This window comes from Salmo salar, chromosome 19, assembly GCF_965601325.2.
Source record: "Salmo salar chromosome 19, fSalSal1, whole genome shotgun sequence".
NCBI lineage: Eukaryota > Metazoa > Chordata > Actinopteri > Salmoniformes > Salmonidae > Salmo > Salmo salar.
Genome location: NC_138309.1, coordinates 41,589,925 through 41,608,318, shown reverse-complemented (window position 1 = coordinate 41,608,318; position 18,394 = coordinate 41,589,925).

Below are 18,394 nucleotides of genomic sequence, written 5' to 3'. Positions count from 1 at the left end.
ACTGTTTGAATGGTGTCTGTGAGTATAACAGAACTCATTTGGCAGGCAAAACCCTGAGACATTTTCTGACAGGAAGTGGATACCTGATGTGTTGTATTGAGTTTAAACCTATCCCATTGAAAAACACAGGGGTTTAGGAATATTTTGGCACTTCCTATTGCTTCCACTAGATGTCACCAGCCTTTACAAAGTGTTTTGAGTCTTCTGGAGGGAGATCTGACCGAACAAGAGCCATGGAACGGTGATGTCCCATTAGACACCTGGCGCGCTACTTCATGTTGGGTACCCTCGTTCCAATACGTTATAAAAGGCTATGCATTCGTCCACCTTGAATATTATTCATGTTCTGGTTAAAAAAGGCCCTAATGATTTATGCTATACAACGTTTGACATGTTTGAACGAACGGAAATATATTTTTTCCCCTCGTTCATGACGAGAAGTCCGGCTGGCTTACATCATGTGCTAACGAGACGGAGATTTTTGGACATAAATGATGAGCTTTTTTGAACAAAACTACATTCGTTATGGACCTGTGATACCTGGAAGTGACATCTGATGAAGAGAATCAAAGGTAATGGATTATTTACATAGTATTTTCGATTTTAGATCTCCCCAACATGACGTCTAGTCTGTATCGCAACGCGTATTTTTCTGGGCACAGTGCTCAGATTATTGCAAAGTGTGATTTCCCAGTAAGGTTATTTTTAAATCTGGCAAGTTGATTGCGTTCAAAAGATGTAAATCTATAATTCTTTAAATGACAATATAATATTTTACCAATGTTTTCTAATTTTAATTATTTAATTTGTGACGCTGACTTGACTGCCGGTTATTGGAGGGAAACGATTTCCTCAACATCAATGCCATAGTAAAACGCTGTTTTTGTATATAAATATGAACTTGATAGAACTAAAAATGCATGCATTGTCTAACATAATGTCCTAGGAGTGTCATCTGATGGAGATTGTAAAAGGTTAGTGTATCATTTTAGCTGGTTTTATGGTTTTGGTGACCCTGTCTTTGACTTGACAAAACATTACACACAACTCTTGTAAATGTACTGTCCTAACATACTCTAAATTTATGCTTTCGCCGTAAAACCTTTTTGAAATCGTAAAACGTGGTTAGATTAAGGAGATGTTTATCTTTCAAATGGTGTAACATAGTTGTATTTTTGAAAAATTTGAATTTTGACATTTATTTGGATTCAAATTTGCCGCTCTTGAAATGCACCTGCTGTTGATGGAGTGCACCACGGGTGGCACGCTAGCGTCCCACCTAGCCCCAAGAGGTTAACTCTCCTCATAGTTCAGGTGTTCTTTATCTCTCCCCATAGTTCAGGTGTTCTTCAACTCTCCTCATAGTTCAGGTGTTCTTTATCTCTCCTCATAGTTCAGGTGTTCTTTAACTCTCCTCATAGTTCATGTGTTCTTTATCTCTCATCATAGCTCAGGTGTTCTTTGACTTTCATCATATTTCAGGTGTTCTTTACCTCTCCTCATAGTTCAGGTGTTCTTTAACTCTCCTCATAGTTCAGGTGTTCTTTAACTCTCCTCATAGTTCAGGTGTTCTTTAACTCTCCTCATAGTTCAGGTGTTCTTTATCTCTCATCATAGCTCAGGTGTTCTTTGACTTTCATCATATTTCAGGTCTTCTTTAACTTTCATCATAGTTCAGGTGTTCTTTAACTCTCCTCATAGTTCTGGTGTTCTTTAACTCTCCTCAATCATAGTTCAGGTGTTCTTTAACTCTCCTCGTAGATCAGGTGTTCTTTATCTCTCATCATAGTTCAGGTGTTCTTTATCTCTCCTCATAGTTCAGGTGTTCTTTATCTCTCCTCATAGTTCAGGCGTTCTTTAACTCTCCTCATAGTTCATGTGTTCTTTATCTCTCATCATAGCTCAGGTGTTCTTGATCTCTCTTCACAGTTCAGGTGTTCTTTGACTTTCCTCATAGTTCAGGTGTTCTTTATCTCTCATCATAGCTCAGGTGTTCTTTGACTTTCATCATATTTCAGGTCTTCTTTAACTCTCCTCATAGATCAGGTGTTCTTTATCTCTCATCAATCATAGTTCAGATGTTCTTTATCTGTCATCATAGTTCAGGTGTTCTTTATCTCTCATCATAGTTCATGTGTTCTTTAACTCTCCTCATAGTTCAGCTGTTGTTTAACTCTCCTCATAGTTCAGGTGTTCTTTATCTCTCCCCATAGTTCAGGTGTTCTTCAACACTCCTCATAGTTCCGGTGTTCTTTAACTCTCCTCATAGTTCAGGTGTTCTTTAACTCTCCTCATAGTTCAGGTGTTCTTTAACTCTCCTCATAGTTCAGGTGTTCTTTATCTCTCCTCATAGTTCAGGCGTTCTTTAACTCTCCTCATAGTTCTTGTGTTCTTTATCTCTCATCATAGCTCAGGTGTTCTTTATCTCTCATCACAGTTCAGGTGTTCTTTGACTTTCCTCATAGTTCAGGAGTTCTTTATCTCTCATCATAGTTCAGGTGTTCTTTATCTCTCCTCATAGTTCAGGTGTTCTTTATTTCTCATCATAGCTCAGGTGTTCTTTGACTTTCATCATAGTTCAGGTCTTCTTTAACTCTCCTCATAGTTCACGTGTTCTTTATCTCTCATCATAGTTCTGGTGTTCTTTAACTCTCCTCAATCATAGTTCAGGTGTTCTTTAACTCTCCTCGTAGATCAGGTGTTCTTTATCTCTCATCATAGTCCAGGTGTTCTTTATCTCTCATCATAGTACAGGTGTTCTTTATCTCTCATCATAGTTCAGGTGTTCTTTACCTCTCCTCATAGTTCAGGTGTTCTTTATCTCTCCTCGTAGTTCAGGAGTTCTTTATCTCTCATCATAGTTCAGGTGTTCTTTATCTCTCCTCATAGTTCAGGTGTTCTTTGACTTTCAGCATAGTTCAGGTGTTCTTTAACTCTTCTCATAGTTCAGGTGTTCTTTATCTCTCCTCATAGTTCAGGTGTTCTTCATCTGTCATCATAGTTCAGGTATTTTTTATCTCTCCTCATAGTTCAGGTGTTCTTTATCTCTCATCATAGTTCAGGTGTTCTTTAACTCTCCTCATAGTTCAGGTGTTCTTTATCTCTCATCATAGTTCAGGTGTTCTTTATCTCTCATCATAGTTCAGGTGTTCTTTATCTCTCCTCATAGTTCAGGTGTTCTTTAACTCTCCTCATGGTTCAGGTTTCTTTATCTCTCATCAATCATAGTTCAGGTTTTCTTTATCTCTCATCAATCATAGTTCAGGTGTTCTTTATCTGTCATCATAGTTCAGGTGTTCTTTTTCTCTCATCATAGTTCAGGTGTTCTTTAACTCTCCTCATAGTTCAGGTGTTCTTTAACTCTCCTCATAGTTCAGGTGTTCTTTAACTCTCCTCATAGTTCAGGTGTTCTTTATCTCTCCCCATAGTTCAGGTGTTCTTCAACTCTCCTCATAGTTCAGGTGTTCTTTAACTCTCCTCATAGTTCAGGTATTCTTTAACTGTCCTCATAGTTCAGGTGTTCTTTAACTCTCCTCATAGTTCAGGTGTTCTTTAACTTTCCTCATAGTTCAGGTGTTCTTTATCTCTCCTCATAGTTCAGGCGTTCTTTAACTCTCCTCATAGTTCATGTGTTCTTTATCTCTCATCATAGCTCAGGTGTTCTTTATCTCTCCTCACAGTTCAGGTGTTCTTTGACTTTCCTCATAGTTCAGGAGTTATTTATCTCTCATCATAGTTCAGGTGTTCTTTATCTCTCCTCATAGTTCAGGTGTTCTTTAACTCTCCTCATAGTTCAGGTGTTCTTTATCTCTCCTCATAGTTCAGGTGTTCTTTAACTCTCCTCATAGTTCATGTGTTCTTTATCTCTCATCATAGCTCAGGTGTTCTTTGACTTTCATCATATTTCAGGTGTTCTTTACCTCTCCTCATAGTTCAGGTGTTCTTTAACTCTCCTCATAGTTCAGGTGTTCTTTAACTCTCCTCATAGTTCAGTTGTTCTTTAACTCTCCTCATAGATCAGGTGTTCTTTATCTCTCCTCATAGTTCAGGTGTTCTTTATCTCTCATCATAGTTCAGGTGTTCTTTAATTCTCCTCATAGTTCAGGTGTTCTTTAACTCTCCTCATAGTTCAGGTGTTCTTTATCTCTCCCCATAGTTCAGGTGTTCTTCAACTCTCCTCATAGTTCAGGTGTTCTTTATCTCTCCTCATAGTTCAGGTGTTCTTTAACTCTCCTCATAGTTCATGTGTTCTTTATCTCTCATCATAGCTCAGGTGTTCTTTGACTTTCATCATATTTCAGGTGTTCTTTACCTCTCCTCATAGTTCAGGTGTTCTTTAACTCTCCTCATAGTTCAGGTGTTCTTTAACTCTCCTCATAGTTCAGGTGTTCTTTAACTCTCCTCATAGTTCAGGTGTTCTTTATCTCTCATCATAGCTCAGGTGTTCTTTGACTTTCATCATATTTCAGGTCTTCTTTAACTTTCATCATAGTTCAGGTGTTCTTTAACTCTCCTCATAGTTCTGGTGTTCTTTAACTCTCCTCAATCATAGTTCAGGTGTTCTTTAACTCTCCTCGTAGATCAGGTGTTCTTTATCTCTCATCATAGTTCAGGTGTTCTTTATCTCTCCTCATAGTTCAGGTGTTCTTTATCTCTCCTCATAGTTCAGGCGTTCTTTAACTCTCCTCATAGTTCATGTGTTCTTTATCTCTCATCATAGCTCAGGTGTTCTTGATCTCTCTTCACAGTTCAGGTGTTCTTTGACTTTCCTCATAGTTCAGGTGTTCTTTATCTCTCATCATAGCTCAGGTGTTCTTTGACTTTCATCATATTTCAGGTCTTCTTTAACTCTCCTCATAGTTCAGGTGTTCTTTATCTCTCATCAATCATAGTTCAGATGTTCTTTATCTGTCATCATAGTTCAGGTGTTCTTTATCTCTCATCATAGTTCAGGTGTTCTTTAACTCTCCTCATAGTTCAGCTGTTGTTTAACTCTCCTCATAGTTCAGGTGTTCTTTATCTCTCCCCATAGTTCAGGTGTTCTTCAACACTCCTCATAGTTCCGGTGTTCTTTAACTCTCCTCATAGTTCAGGTGTTCTTTAACTCTCCTCATAGTTCAGGTGTTCTTTAACTCTCCTCATAGTTCAGGTGTTCTTTATCTCTCCTCATAGTTCAGGCGTTCTTTAACTCTCCTCATAGTTCTTGTGTTCTTTATCTCTCATCATAGCTCAGGTGTTCTTTATCTCTCATCACAGTTCAGGTGTTCTTTGACTTTCCTCATAGTTCAGGAGTTCTTTATCTCTCATCATAGTTCAGGTGTTCTTTATCTCTCCTCATAGTTCAGGTGTTCTTTATTTCTCATCATAGCTCAGGTGTTCTTTGACTTTCATCATAGTTCAGGTCTTCTTTAACTCTCCTCATAGTTCACGTGTTCTTTATCTCTCATCATAGTTCTGGTGTTCTTTAACTCTCCTCAATCATAGTTCAGGTGTTCTTTAACTCTCCTCGTAGATCAGGTGTTCTTTATCTCTCATCATAGTCCAGGTGTTCTTTATCTCTCATCATAGTACAGGTGTTCTTTATCTCTCATCATAGTTCAGGTGTTCTTTAACTCTCCTCATAGTTCAGGTGTTCTTTATCTCTCCTCGTAGTTCAGGAGTTCTTTATCTCTCATCATAGTTCAGGTGTTCTTTATCTCTCCTCATAGTTCAGGTGTTCTTTGACTTTCAGCATAGTTCAGGTGTTCTTTAACTCTTCTCATAGTTCAGGTGTTCTTTATCTCTCCTCATAGTTCAGGTGTTCTTCATCTGTCATCATAGTTCAGGTATTTTTTATCTCTCCTCATAGTTCAGGTGTTCTTTATCTCTCATCATAGTTCAGGTGTTCTTTAACTCTCCTCATAGTTCAGGTGTTCTTTATCTCTCCTCATAGTTCAGGTGTTCTTTATCTCTCATCATAGTTCAGGTGTTCTTTATCTCTCCTCATAGTTCAGGTGTTCTTTAACTCTCCTCATGGTTCAGGTTTCTTTATCTCTCATCAATCATAGTTCAGGTTTTCTTTATCTCTCATCAATCATAGTTCAGGTGTTCTTTATCTGTCATCATAGTTCAGGTGTTCTTTTTCTCTCATCATAGTTCAGGTGTTCTTTAACTCTCCTCATAGTTCAGGTGTTCTTTAACTCTCCTCATAGTTCAGGTGTTCTTTATCTCTCCCCATAGTTCAGGTGTTCTTCAACTCTCCTCATAGTTCAGGTGTTCTTTAACTCTCCTCATAGTTCAGGTGTTCTTTAACTCTCCTCATAGTTCAGGTGTTCTTTAACTGTCCTCATAGTTCACGTGTTCTTTAACTTTCCTCATAGTTCAGGTGTTCTTTATCTATCCTCATAGTTCAGCCGTTCTTTATCTCTCCTCATAGTTCATGTGTTCTTTATCTCTCATCATAGTTCAGGTGTTCTTTATCTCTCCTCATAGTTCAGGTGTTCTTTATCTCTCATCATAGTTCAGGTGTTCTTTGTCTCCTCATAGTTCAGGTGTTCTTTATCTCTCATCATACTTCACGTGTTCTTTAACTCTCTTCATAGTTCAGGTGTACTTTATCTCTCCTCTTAGTTCAGGTGTTCTTTATCTCTCCTCATAGTTCAGGTGTTCTTTATCTCTCCTCATAGTTCAGGTGTTCTTTATCTCTCATCATAGTTCAGGTGTTCTTTATCTCTCCTCATAGTTCAGGTGTTCTTTAACTCTCCTCATGGTTCAGGTTTCTTTATCTCTCATCAATCATAGTTCAGGTTTTCTTTATCTCTCATCAATCATAGTTCAGGTGTTCTTTATCTGTCATCATAGTTCAGGTGTTCTTTTTCTCTCATCATAGTTCAGGTGTTCTTTAACTCTCCTCATAGTTCAGGTGTTCTTTAACTCTCCTCATAGTTCAGGTGTTCTTTATCTCTCCCCATAGTTCAGGTGTTCTTCAACTCTCCTCATAGTTCAGGTGTTCTTTAACTCTCCTCATAGTTCAGGTGTTCTTTAACTCTCCTCATAGTTCAGGTGTTCTTTAACTGTCCTCATAGTTCACGTGTTCTTTAACTTTCCTCATAGTTCAGGTGTTCTTTATCTATCCTCATAGTTCAGCCGTTCTTTATCTCTCCTCATAGTTCATGTGTTCTTTATCTCTCATCATAGTTCAGGTGTTCTTTATCTCTCCTCATAGTTCAGGTGTTCTTTATCTCTCATCATAGTTCAGGTGTTCTTTGTCTCCTCATAGTTCAGGTGTTCTTTATCTCTCATCATACTTCACGTGTTCTTTAACTCTCTTCATAGTTCAGGTGTACTTTATCTCTCCTCTTAGTTCAGGTGTTCTTTATCTCTCCTCGTAGTTCAGGAGTTCTTTATCTCTCATCATAGTTCAGGTGTTCTTTATCTCTCCTCATAGTTCAGGTGTTCTTTGACTTTCAGCATAGTTCAGGTGTTCTTTAACTCACCTCATAGTTCTGGTGTTCTTTAACTCTCCTCATAGTTCAGGTGTTCTTTATCTCTCCTCATAGTTCAGGTGTTCTTTGACTTTCAGCATAGTTCAGGTGTTCTTTAACTCTCCTCATAGTTCAGGTGTTCTTTATCTCTCATCATAGCTCAGGTGTTCTTTGACTTTCATCATATTTCAGGTCTTCTTTAACTCTCCTCATAGTTCAGGTGTTCTTTATCTCTCATCATAGCTCAGGTGTTCTTTAACTTTCATCATAGTTCAGGTGTTCTTTAACTCTCCTCATAGTTCTGGTGTTCTTTAACTCTCCTCAATCATAGTTCAGGTGTTCTTTAACTCTCCTCGTAGATCAGGTGTTCTTTATCTCTCATCATAGTTCAGGTGTTCTTTATCTCTCCTCATAGTTCAGGTGTTCTTTATCTCTCATCATAGTTCAGGTGTTCTTTATCTCTCCTCCTAGTTCAGGAGTTCTTTATCTCTCATCATAGTTCAGGTGTTCTTTATCTCTCCTCATAGTTCAGGTGTTCTTTAACTCTCCTCATAGTTCAGGTGTTCTTTATCTCTCATCATAGCTCAGGTGTTCTTTATCTCTCATCATAGTTCAGGTGTTCTTTAACTCTCCTCATCGTTCAGGTGTTCTTTCACTCTCCTCATAGTTCAGGTGTTCTTTATCTCTCCCCATAGTTCAGGTGTTCTTCAACACTCCTCATAGTTCAGGTGTTCTTTAACTCTCCTCATAGTTCAGGTGTTCTTTAACTTTCCTCATAGTTCAGGTGTTCTATAACTCTCCTCATAGTTCAGGTGTTCTTTAACTCTCCTCATAGTTCAGGTGTTCTTTAACTCTCCTCATAGTTCAGGTGTTCTTTAACTTTCCTCATAGTTCAGGTGTTCTTTATCTCTCCTCATAGTTCAGGCGTTCTTTAACTCTCCTCATAGTTCATGTGTTCTTTATCTGTCATCATAGCTCAGGTGTTCTTTATCTATCTTCACAGTTCAGGTGTTCTTTGACTTTCCTCATAGTTCAGGTGTTCTTTATCTCTCATCATAGCTCAGGTGTTCTTTGACTTTCATCATATTTCAGGTCTTCTTTAACTCTCCTCATAGTTCAGGTGTTCTTTATCTCTCATCATAGCTCAGGTGTTCTTTAACTTTCATCATAGTTCAGGTGTTCTTTAACTCTCCTCATAGTTCTGGTGTTCTTTAACTCTCCTCAATCATAGTTCAGGTGTTCTTTAACTCTCCTCGTAGATCAGGTGTTCTTTATCTCTCATCATAGTTCTGGTGTTCTTTATCTCTCCTCATAGTTCAGGTGTTCTTTATCTCTCCTCATAGTTCAGGCGTTCTTTAACTCTCCTCATAGTTCATGTGTTCTTTATCTCTCATCATAGCTCAGGTGTTCTTTATCTCTCTTCACAGTTCAGGTGTTCTTTGACTTTCCTCATAGTTCAGGTGTTCTTTATCTCTCATCATAGCTCAGGTGTTCTTTAACTTTCATCATAGTTCATGTGTTCTTTAACTCTCCTCATAGTTTTGGTGTTCTTTAACTCTCCTCAATCATAGTTCAGTTGTTCTTTATCTCTCATCATAGTTCAGGTGTTCTTTATCTCTCCTCATAGTTCAGGTTTTCTTTATCTCTCATCATAGTTCAGGTGTTCTTTATCTCTCCTCATAGTTCAGGTGTTCTTTAACTCTCCTCATAGTTCAGGTGTTCTTTATCTCTCCTCATAGTTCAGGTGTTCTTTATCTCTCATCATAGTTCAGGTGTTCTTTATCTCTCCTCATAGTTCAGGTGTTCTTTAACTCTCCTCATGGTTCAGGTTTCTTTATCTCTCATCAATCATAGTTCAGGTGTTCTTTATGTCTCATCAATCATAGTTCAGGTGTTCTTTATCTGTCATCATAGTTCAGGTGTTCTTTATCTCTCATCATATTTCAGGTGTTCTTTAATTCTCCTCATAGTTCAGGTGTTCTTTAACTCTCCTCATAGTTCAGGTGTTCTTTATCTCTCCCCATAGTTCAGGTGTTCTTCAACTCTCCTCATAGTTCAGGTGTTCTTTAACTCTCCTCATAGTTCAGGTATTCTTTAACTGTCCTCATAGTTCAGGTGTTCTTTAACTCTCCTCATAGTTCAGGTGTTCTTTAACTTTCCTCATAGTTCAGGTGTTCTTTATCTCTCCTCATAGTTCAGGCGTTCTTTAACTCTCCTCATAGTTCATGTGTTCTTTGACTTTCCTCATAGTTCAGGAGTTATTTATCTCTCATCATAGTTCAGGTGTTCTTTATCTCTCCTCATAGTTCAGGTGTTCTTTATCTCTCATCATAGCTCAGGTGTTCTTTGACTTTCATCATATTTCAGGTCTTCTTTAACTCTCCTCATAGTTCAGGTGTTCTTTATCTCTCATCATAGCTCAGGTGTTCTTTGACTTTCATCATAGTTCAGGTGTTCTTTAACTCTCCTCATAGTTCTGGTGTTCTTTAACTCTCCTCAATCATAGTTCAGGTGTTCTTTAACTCTCCTCGTAGATCAGGTGTTCTTTATCTCTCATCATAGTTCAGGTGTTCTTTATCTCTCCTCATAGTTCAGGTGTTCTTTATCTCTCATCATAGTTCAGGTGTTCTTTATCTCTCCTCATAGTTCAGGTGTTCTTTATCTCTCCTCATAGTTCAGGTGTTCTTTATCTCTCCTCATAGTTCAGGTGTTCTTTAACTCTCCTCATAGTTCAGGTGTTCTTTATATCTCATCATAGCTCAGGTGTTCTTTGACTTTCATCATAGTTTAGGTGTTCTTTAACTCACCTCATAGTTCTGGTGTTCTTTAACTCTCCTCATAGTTCAGGTTTTCTTTATCTCTCCTCATAGTTTAGGTGTTATTTAACTCTCCTCATAGTTCAGGTGTTCTTTATCTCTCATCATAGTTCAGGTGTTATTTATCTCTCATCATAGTCCAGGTGTTCTTTATCTCTCATTATAGTACAGGTGTTCTTTATCTCTCATCATAGTTCAGGTGTTCTTTAACTCTCCTCATAGTTAAGGTGTTCTTTAACTCTCCTCATAGTTCAGGTGTTCTTTATCTCTCCTCATAGTTCAGGTGTTCTTTATCTCTCATCATAGTTCAGGTGTTCTTTGTCTCCTCATAGTTCAGGTGTTCTTTATCTCTCATCATACTTCACGTGTTCTTTAACTCTCTTCATAGTTCAGGTGTACTTTATTTCTCCTCTTAGTTCACGTGTTCTTTATCTCTCCTCGTAGTTCAGGAGTTCTTTATCTCTCATCATAGTTCAGGTGTTCTTTATCTCTCCTCATAGTTCAGGTGTTCTTTGACTTTCAGCATAGTTCAGGTGTTCTTTAACTCTCCTCATAGTTCAGGTGTTCTTTATCTCTCCTCATAGTTCAGGTGTTCTTTAACTCTCCTCATAGTTCAGGTGTTCTTTATATCTCATCATAGCTCAGGTGTTCTTTGACTTTCATCATAGTTTAGGTGTTCTTTAACTCACCTCATAGTTCTGGTGTTCTTTAACTCTCCTCATAGTTCAGGTTTTCTTTATCTCTCCTCATAGTTCAGGTGTTATTTAACTCTCCTCATAGTTCAGGTGTTCTTTATCTCTCATCATAGTTCAGGTGTTATTTATCTCTCATCATAGTCCAGGTGTTCTTTATCTCTCATTATAGTACAGGTGTTCTTTATCTCTCATCATAGTTCAGGTGTTCTTTAACTCTCCTCATAGTTAAGGTGTTCTTTAACTCTCCTCATAGTTCAGGTGTTCTTTATCTCTCCTCATAGTTCAGGTGTTCTTTATCTCTCATCATAGTTCAGGTGTTCTTTGTCTCCTCATAGTTCAGGTGTTCTTTATCTCTCCTCGTAGTTCAGGAGTTCTTTATCTCTCATCATAGTTCAGGTGTTCTTTATCTCTCCTCATAGTTCAGGTGTTCTTTGACTTTCAGCATAGTTCAGGTGTTCTTTAACTCTCCTCATAGTTCAGGTGTTCTTTATCTCTCCTCATAGTTCAGGTGTTCTTTAACTCTCCTCATAGTTCATGTGTTCTTTATCTCTCATCATAGCTCAGGTGTTCTTTGACTTTCATCATATTTCAGGTGTTCATTACCTCTCCTCATAGTTCAGGTGTTCTTTAACTCTCCTCATAGTTCAGGTGTTCTTTAACTCTCCTCATAGTTCAGGTGTTCTTTAACTCTCCTCATAGATCAGGTGTTCTTTATCTCTCCTCATAGTTCAGGTGTTCTTTATCTCTCATCATAGTTCAGGTGTTCTTTAATTCTCCTCATAGTTCAGGTGTTCTTTAACTCTCCTCATAGTTCAGGTGTTCTTTATCTCTCCCCATAGATCAGGTGTTCTTCAACTCTCCTCATAGTTCAGGTGTTCTTTAACTCTCCTCATAGTTCAGGTATTCTTTAACTGTCCTCATAGTTCAGGTGTTCTTTAACTCTCCTCATAGTTCAGGTGTTCTTTAACTTTCCTCATAGTTCAGGTGTTCTTTATCTCTCCTCATAGTTCAGGCGTTCTTTAACTCTCCTCATAGTTCATGTGTTCTTTATCTCTCATCATAGCTCAGGTGTTCTTTATCTCTCCTCACAGTTCAGGTGTTCTTTGACTTTCCTCATAGTTCAGGAGTTATTTATCTCTCATCATAGTTCAGGTGTTCTTTATCTCTCCTCATAGTTCAGGTATTCTTTAACTGTCCTCATAGTTCAGGTGTTCTTTAACTCTCCTCATAGTTCAGGTGTTCTTTAACTTTCCTCATAGTTCAGGTGTTCTTTATCTCTCCTCATAGTTCAGGCGTTCTTTAACTCTCCTCATAGTTCATGTGTTCTTTATCTCTCATCATAGCTCAGGTGTTCTTTATCTCTCCTCACAGTTCAGGTGTTCTTTGACTTTCCTCATAGTTCAGGAGTTATTTATCTCTCATCATAGTTCAGGTGTTCTTTATCTCTCCTCATAGTTCAGGTGTTCTTTATCTCTCATCATAGCTCAGGTGTTCTTTGACTTTCATCATATTTCAGGTCTTCTTTAACTCTCCTCATAGTTCAGGTGTTCTTTATCTCTCATCATAGCTCAGGTGTTCTTTAACTTTCATCATAGTTCAGGTGTTCTTTAACTCTCCTCATAGTTCTGGTGTTCTTTAACTCTCCTCAATCATAGTTCAGGTGTTCTTTAACTCTCCTCGTAGATCAGGTGTTCTTTATCTCTCATCATAGTTCTGGTGTTCTTTATCTCTCCTCATAGTTCAGGTGTTCTTTATCTCTCCTCATAGTTCAGGCGTTCTTTAACTCTCCTCATAGTTAATGTGTTCTTTATCTCTCATCATAGCTCAGGTGTTCTTTATCTCTCTTCACAGTTCAGGTGTTCTTTGACTTTCCTCATAGTTCAGGTGTTCTTTATCTCTCATCATAGCTCAGGTGTTCTTTAACTTTCATCATAGTTCAGGTGTTCTTTAACTCTCCTCATAGTTCTGGTGTTCTTTAACTCTCCTCAATCATAGTTCAGGTGTTCTTTATCTCTCATCATAGTTCAAGTGTTCTTTATCTCTCATCATAGTTCAGGTGTTCTTTATCTCTCCTCATAGTTCAGGTGTTCTTTAACTCTCCTCATAGTTCAGGTGTTCTTTATCTCTCCTCATAGTTCAGGTGTTCTTTATCTCTCATCATAGTTCAGGTGTTCTTTATCTCTCCTCATAGTTCAGGTGTTCTTTAACTCTCCTCATGGTTCAGGTTTCTTTATCTCTCATCAATCATAGTTCAGGTGTTCTTTATGTCTCATCAATCATAGTTCAGGTGTTCTTTATCTGTCATCATAGTTCAGGTGTTCTTTATCTCTCATCATAGTTCAGGTGTTCTTTATTTCTCCTCATAGTTCAGGTGTTCTTTAACTCTCCTCATAGTTCAGGTGTTCTTTATCTCTCCCCATAGTTCAGGTGTTCTTCAACTCTCCTCATAGTTCAGGTGTTCTTTAACTCTCCTCATAGTTCAGGTATTCTTTAACTGTCCTCATAGTTCAGGTGTTCTTTAACTCTCCTCATAGTTCAGGTGTTCTTTAACTTTCCTCATAGTTCAGGTGTTCTTTATCTCTCCTCATAGTTCAGGCGTTCTTTAACTCTCCTCATAGTTCATGTGTTCTTTATCTCTCATCATAGCTCAGGTGTTCTTTATCTCTCCTCACAGTTCAGGTGTTCTTTGACTTTCCTCATAGTTCAGGAGTTATTTATCTCTCATCATAGTTCAGGTGTTCTTTATCTCTCCTCATAGTTCAGGTGTTCTTTATCTCTCATCATAGCTCAGGTGTTCTTTGACTTTCATCATATTTCAGGTCTTCTTTAACTCTCCTCATAGTTCAGGTGTTCTTTGTCTCTCATCATAGCTCAGGTGTTCTTTGACTTTCATCATAGTTCAGGTGTTCTTTAACTCTCCTCATAGTTCTGGTGTTCTTTAACTCTCCTCAATCATAGTTCAGGTGTTCTTTAACTCTCCTCGTAGATCAGGTGTTCTTTATCTCTCATCATAGTTCAGGTGTTCTTTATCTCTCCTCATAGTTCAGGTGTTCTTTATCTCTCATCATAGTTCAGGTGTTCTTTATCTCTCCTCATAGTTCAGGAGTTCTTTATCTCTCATCATAGTTCAGGTGTTCTTTATCTCTCCTCATAGTTCAGGTGTTCTTTAACTCTCCTCATAGTTCAGATGTTCTTTATATCTCATCATAGCTCAGGTGTTCTTTGACTTTCATCATTTTTTATGTGTTCTTTAACTCACCTCATAGTTCTGGTGTTATTTAACCTCTATGGGACCGGCGGGACGAATTCGTCCCACCTACGTAACATCCACTGCCAGCCTGTGGCGCGATTTTCAAAATCTTCAAAATCCTATTACTTCAATTTCTCAAACATATGACTATTTTACAGCCATTTAAAGATAAGACTCTCGTTAATCTAACCACACTGTCCGATTTCAAAAAGGCTTTACAACGAAAGCAAAACATTAGATTATGTCAGCAGAGTACCAAGCCAGAAATAATCAGACACCCATTTTTCAAGCCAGCATATAATGTCACCAAAACCCAGAAGACAGCTAAATGCAGCACTCACCTTTGATGATCTTCATCAGATGACAACCCTAGGACATTATGTTATACAATACATGCATGTTTTGTTCAATCAAGTTCATATTTATATCAAAAACCAGCTTTTTACATTAGCATGTGACGTTCAGAACTAGCATACCCCCCGCAAACTTACGGGGAATTCGCTAACATTTTACTAAATTACTCACGATAAACGTTCACAAAAAGCATAACAATTATTTTAAGAATTATAGATACAGACCTCCTCTATGCACTCGATATGTCCGATTTTAAAATAGCTTTTTGGTGAAAGCACATTTTGCAATATTCTAAGTATATAGCCCAGGCATCACGGGCTCGCTATTTAGACACCCGGCAAGTTTAGCACTCACCATAATCATATTTACTATTATAAAAATGTCATTACCTTTTGTTGTCTTCGTCAGAATGCACACCCAGGACGTCTACTTCAATAACAAATGTTGGTTTGGTCCAAAATAATCCATCGTTATATCCGAATAGCGGCGTTTTGTTCGTGCGTTCCAGACACTATCCGAAATAGTAAAGAAGTGTCGCGCGCTTGGCGCAATTCCTGACAATAAAATTCAAAGTATTCAATTGCCGTACGTCGAAGCATGTCAACCGCTGTTTAAAATCAATTTTTACGTCATTTTTCTCGTAGAAAAGCGGTAAAATTCCGACAGGGAATCTCCTTTTCGGCAAACAGAGGAAAAAATCCCAAAGGCGGGGGCGGTCGGGGTCACGCGCATAAGCTAGTGTCTCTTGATGGGCCACTTGAGAAAGGCGATAATGTGTTTCAGCCTGGGGCTGGAATGACGACATTCTCTTTTTTCCCGGGCTATGAGAGCCTATGGACGACGTGGGAAGTGTCACGTTAGAGCAGAGATCCTTAGTAAATGATAGAGATGGCAAAGAAGTTCCAGAAATGGTCAGACAGGCCACTTCCTGTAAAGGAATCTCTCAGGTTTTGACCTGCCATTTGAGTTCTGTTATACTCACAGACACCATTCAAACAGTTTTAGAAAATTTAGGGTGTTTTCTATCCATATGTAATAAGTATATGCATATTCTAGTTACTGAGTAGGAGTGGTAACCAGATTAAATCGGGTATGTTTTTTATCCAGCCGTGTCAATGCTGCCCCCTAGCCCTAACAGGTTAACTCTCCTCATAGTTCAGGTTTTCTTTATCTCTCCTCATAGTTCAGGTGTTATTTAACTCTCCTCATAGTTCAGGTGTTCTTTATCTCTCATCATAGTTCAGGTGTTATTTATCTCTCATCATAGTCCAGGTGTTCTTTATCTCTCATTATAGTACAGGTGTTCTTTATCTCTCATCATAGTTCAGGTGTTCTTTAACTCTCCTCATAGTTCATGTGTTCTTTATCTCTCATCATAGCTCAGGTGTTCTTTATCTCTCCTCACAGTTCACGTGTTCTTTGACTTTCCTCATAGTTCAGGAGTTATTTATCTCTCATCATAGTTCAGGTGTTCTTTATCTCTCCTCATAGTTCAGGTATTCTTTAACTGTCCTCATAGTTCAGGTGTTCTTTAACTCTCCTCATAGTTCAGGTGTTCTTTAACTTTCCTCATAGTTCAGGTGTTCTTTATCTCTCCTCATAGTTCAGGCGTTCTTTAACTCTCCTCATAGTTCATGTGTTCTTTATCTCTCATCATAGCTCAGGTGTTCTTTATCTCTCCTCACAGTTCAGGTGTTCTTTGACTTTCCTCATAGTTCAGGAGTTATTTATCTCTCATCATAGTTCAGGTGTTCTTTATCTCTCCTCATAGTTCAGGTGTTCTTTATCTCTCATCATAGCTCAGGTGTTCTTTGACTTTCATCATATTTCAGGTCTTCTTTAACTCTCCTCATAGTTCAGGTGTTCTTTATCTCTCATCATAGCTCAGGTGTTCTTTAACTTTCATCATAGTTCAGGTGTTCTTTAACTCTCCTCATAGTTCTGGTGTTCTTTAACTCTCCTCAATCATAGTTCAGGTGTTCTTTAACTCTCCTCGTAGATCAGGTGTTCTTTATCTCTCATCATAGTTCTGGTGTTCTTTATCTCTCCTCATAGTTCAGGTGTTCTTTATCTCTCCTCATAGTTCAGGTGTTCTTTAACTCTCCTCATAGTTCATGTGTTCTTTATCTCTCATCATAGCTCAGGTGTTCTTTATCTCTCTTCACAGTTCAGGTGTTCTTTGACTTTCCTCATAGTTCAGGTGTTCTTTATCTCTCATCATAGCTCAGGTGTTCTTTAACTTTCATCATAGTTCAGGTGTTCTTTAACTCTCCTCATAGTTCTGGTGTTCTTTAACTCTCCTCAATCATAGTTCAGGTGTTCTTTATCTCTCATCATAGTTCAGGTGTTCTTTATCTCTCCTCATAGTTCAGGTGTTCTTTATCTCTCATCATAGTTCAGGTGTTCTTTATCTCTCCTCATAGTTCAGGTGTTCTTTAACTCTCCTCATAGTTCAGGTGTTCTTTATCTCTCCTCATAGTTCAGGTGTTCTTTATCTCTCATCATAGTTCAGGTGTTCTTTATCTCTCCTCATAGTTCAGGTGTTCTTTAACTCTCCTCATGGTTCAGGTTTCTTTATCTCTCATCAATCATAGTTCAGGTGTTCTTTATGTCTCATCAATCATAGTTCAGGTGTTCTTTATCTGTCATCATAGTTCAGGTGTTCTTTATCTCTCATCATAGTTCAGGTGTTCTTTAATTCTCCTCATAGTTCAGGTGTTCTTTAACTCTCCTCATAGTTCAGGTGTTCTTTAACTCTCCTCAATCATAGTTCAGGTGTTCTTTAACTCTCCTCGTAGATCAGGTGTTCTTTATCTCTCATCATAGTTCAGGTGTTCTTTATCTCTCCTCATAGTTCAGGTGTTCTTTATCTCTCATCATAGTTCAGGTGTTCTTTATCTCTCCTCATAGTTCAGGAGTTCTTTATCTCTCATCATAGTTCAGGTGTTCTTTATCTCTCCTCATAGTTCTGGTGTTCTTTAACTCTCCTCATAGTTCAGGTGTTCTTTATATCTCATCATAGCTCAGGTGTTCTTTGACTTTCATCATAGTTTAGGTGTTCTTTAACTCACCTCATAGTTCTGGTGTTCTTTAACTCTCCTCATAGTTCAGGTTTTCTTTATCTCTCCTCATAGTTCAGGTGTTATTTAACTCTCCTCATAGTTCAGGTGTTCTTTATCTCTCATCATAGTTCAGGTGTTATTTATCTCTCATCATAGTCCAGGTGTTCTTTATCTCTCATTATAGTACAGGTGTTCTTTATCTCTCATCATAGTTCAGGTGTTCTTTAACTCTCCTCATAGTTCATGTGTTCTTTATCTCTCATCATAGCTCAGGTGTTCTTTATCTCTCCTCACAGTTCAGGTGTTCTTTGACTTTCCTCATAGTTCAGGAGTTATTTATCTCTCATCATAGTTCAGGTGTTCTTTATCTCTCCTCATAGTTCAGGTATTCTTTAACTGTCCTCATAGTTCAGGTGTTCTTTAACTCTCCTCATAGTTCAGGTGTTCTTTAACTTTCCTCATAGTTCAGGTGTTCTTTATCTCTCCTCATAGTTCAGGCGTTCTTTAACTCTCCTCATAGTTCATGTGTTCTTTATCTCTCATCATAGCTCAGGTGTTCTTTATCTCTCCTCACAGTTCAGGTGTTCTTTGACTTTCCTCATAGTTCAGGAGTTATTTATCTCTCATCATAGTTCAGGTGTTCTTTATCTCTCCTCATAGTTCAGGTGTTCTTTATCTCTCATCATAGCTCAGGTGTTCTTTAACTTTCATCATAGTTCAGGTGTTCTTTAACTCTCCTCATAGTTCTGGTGTT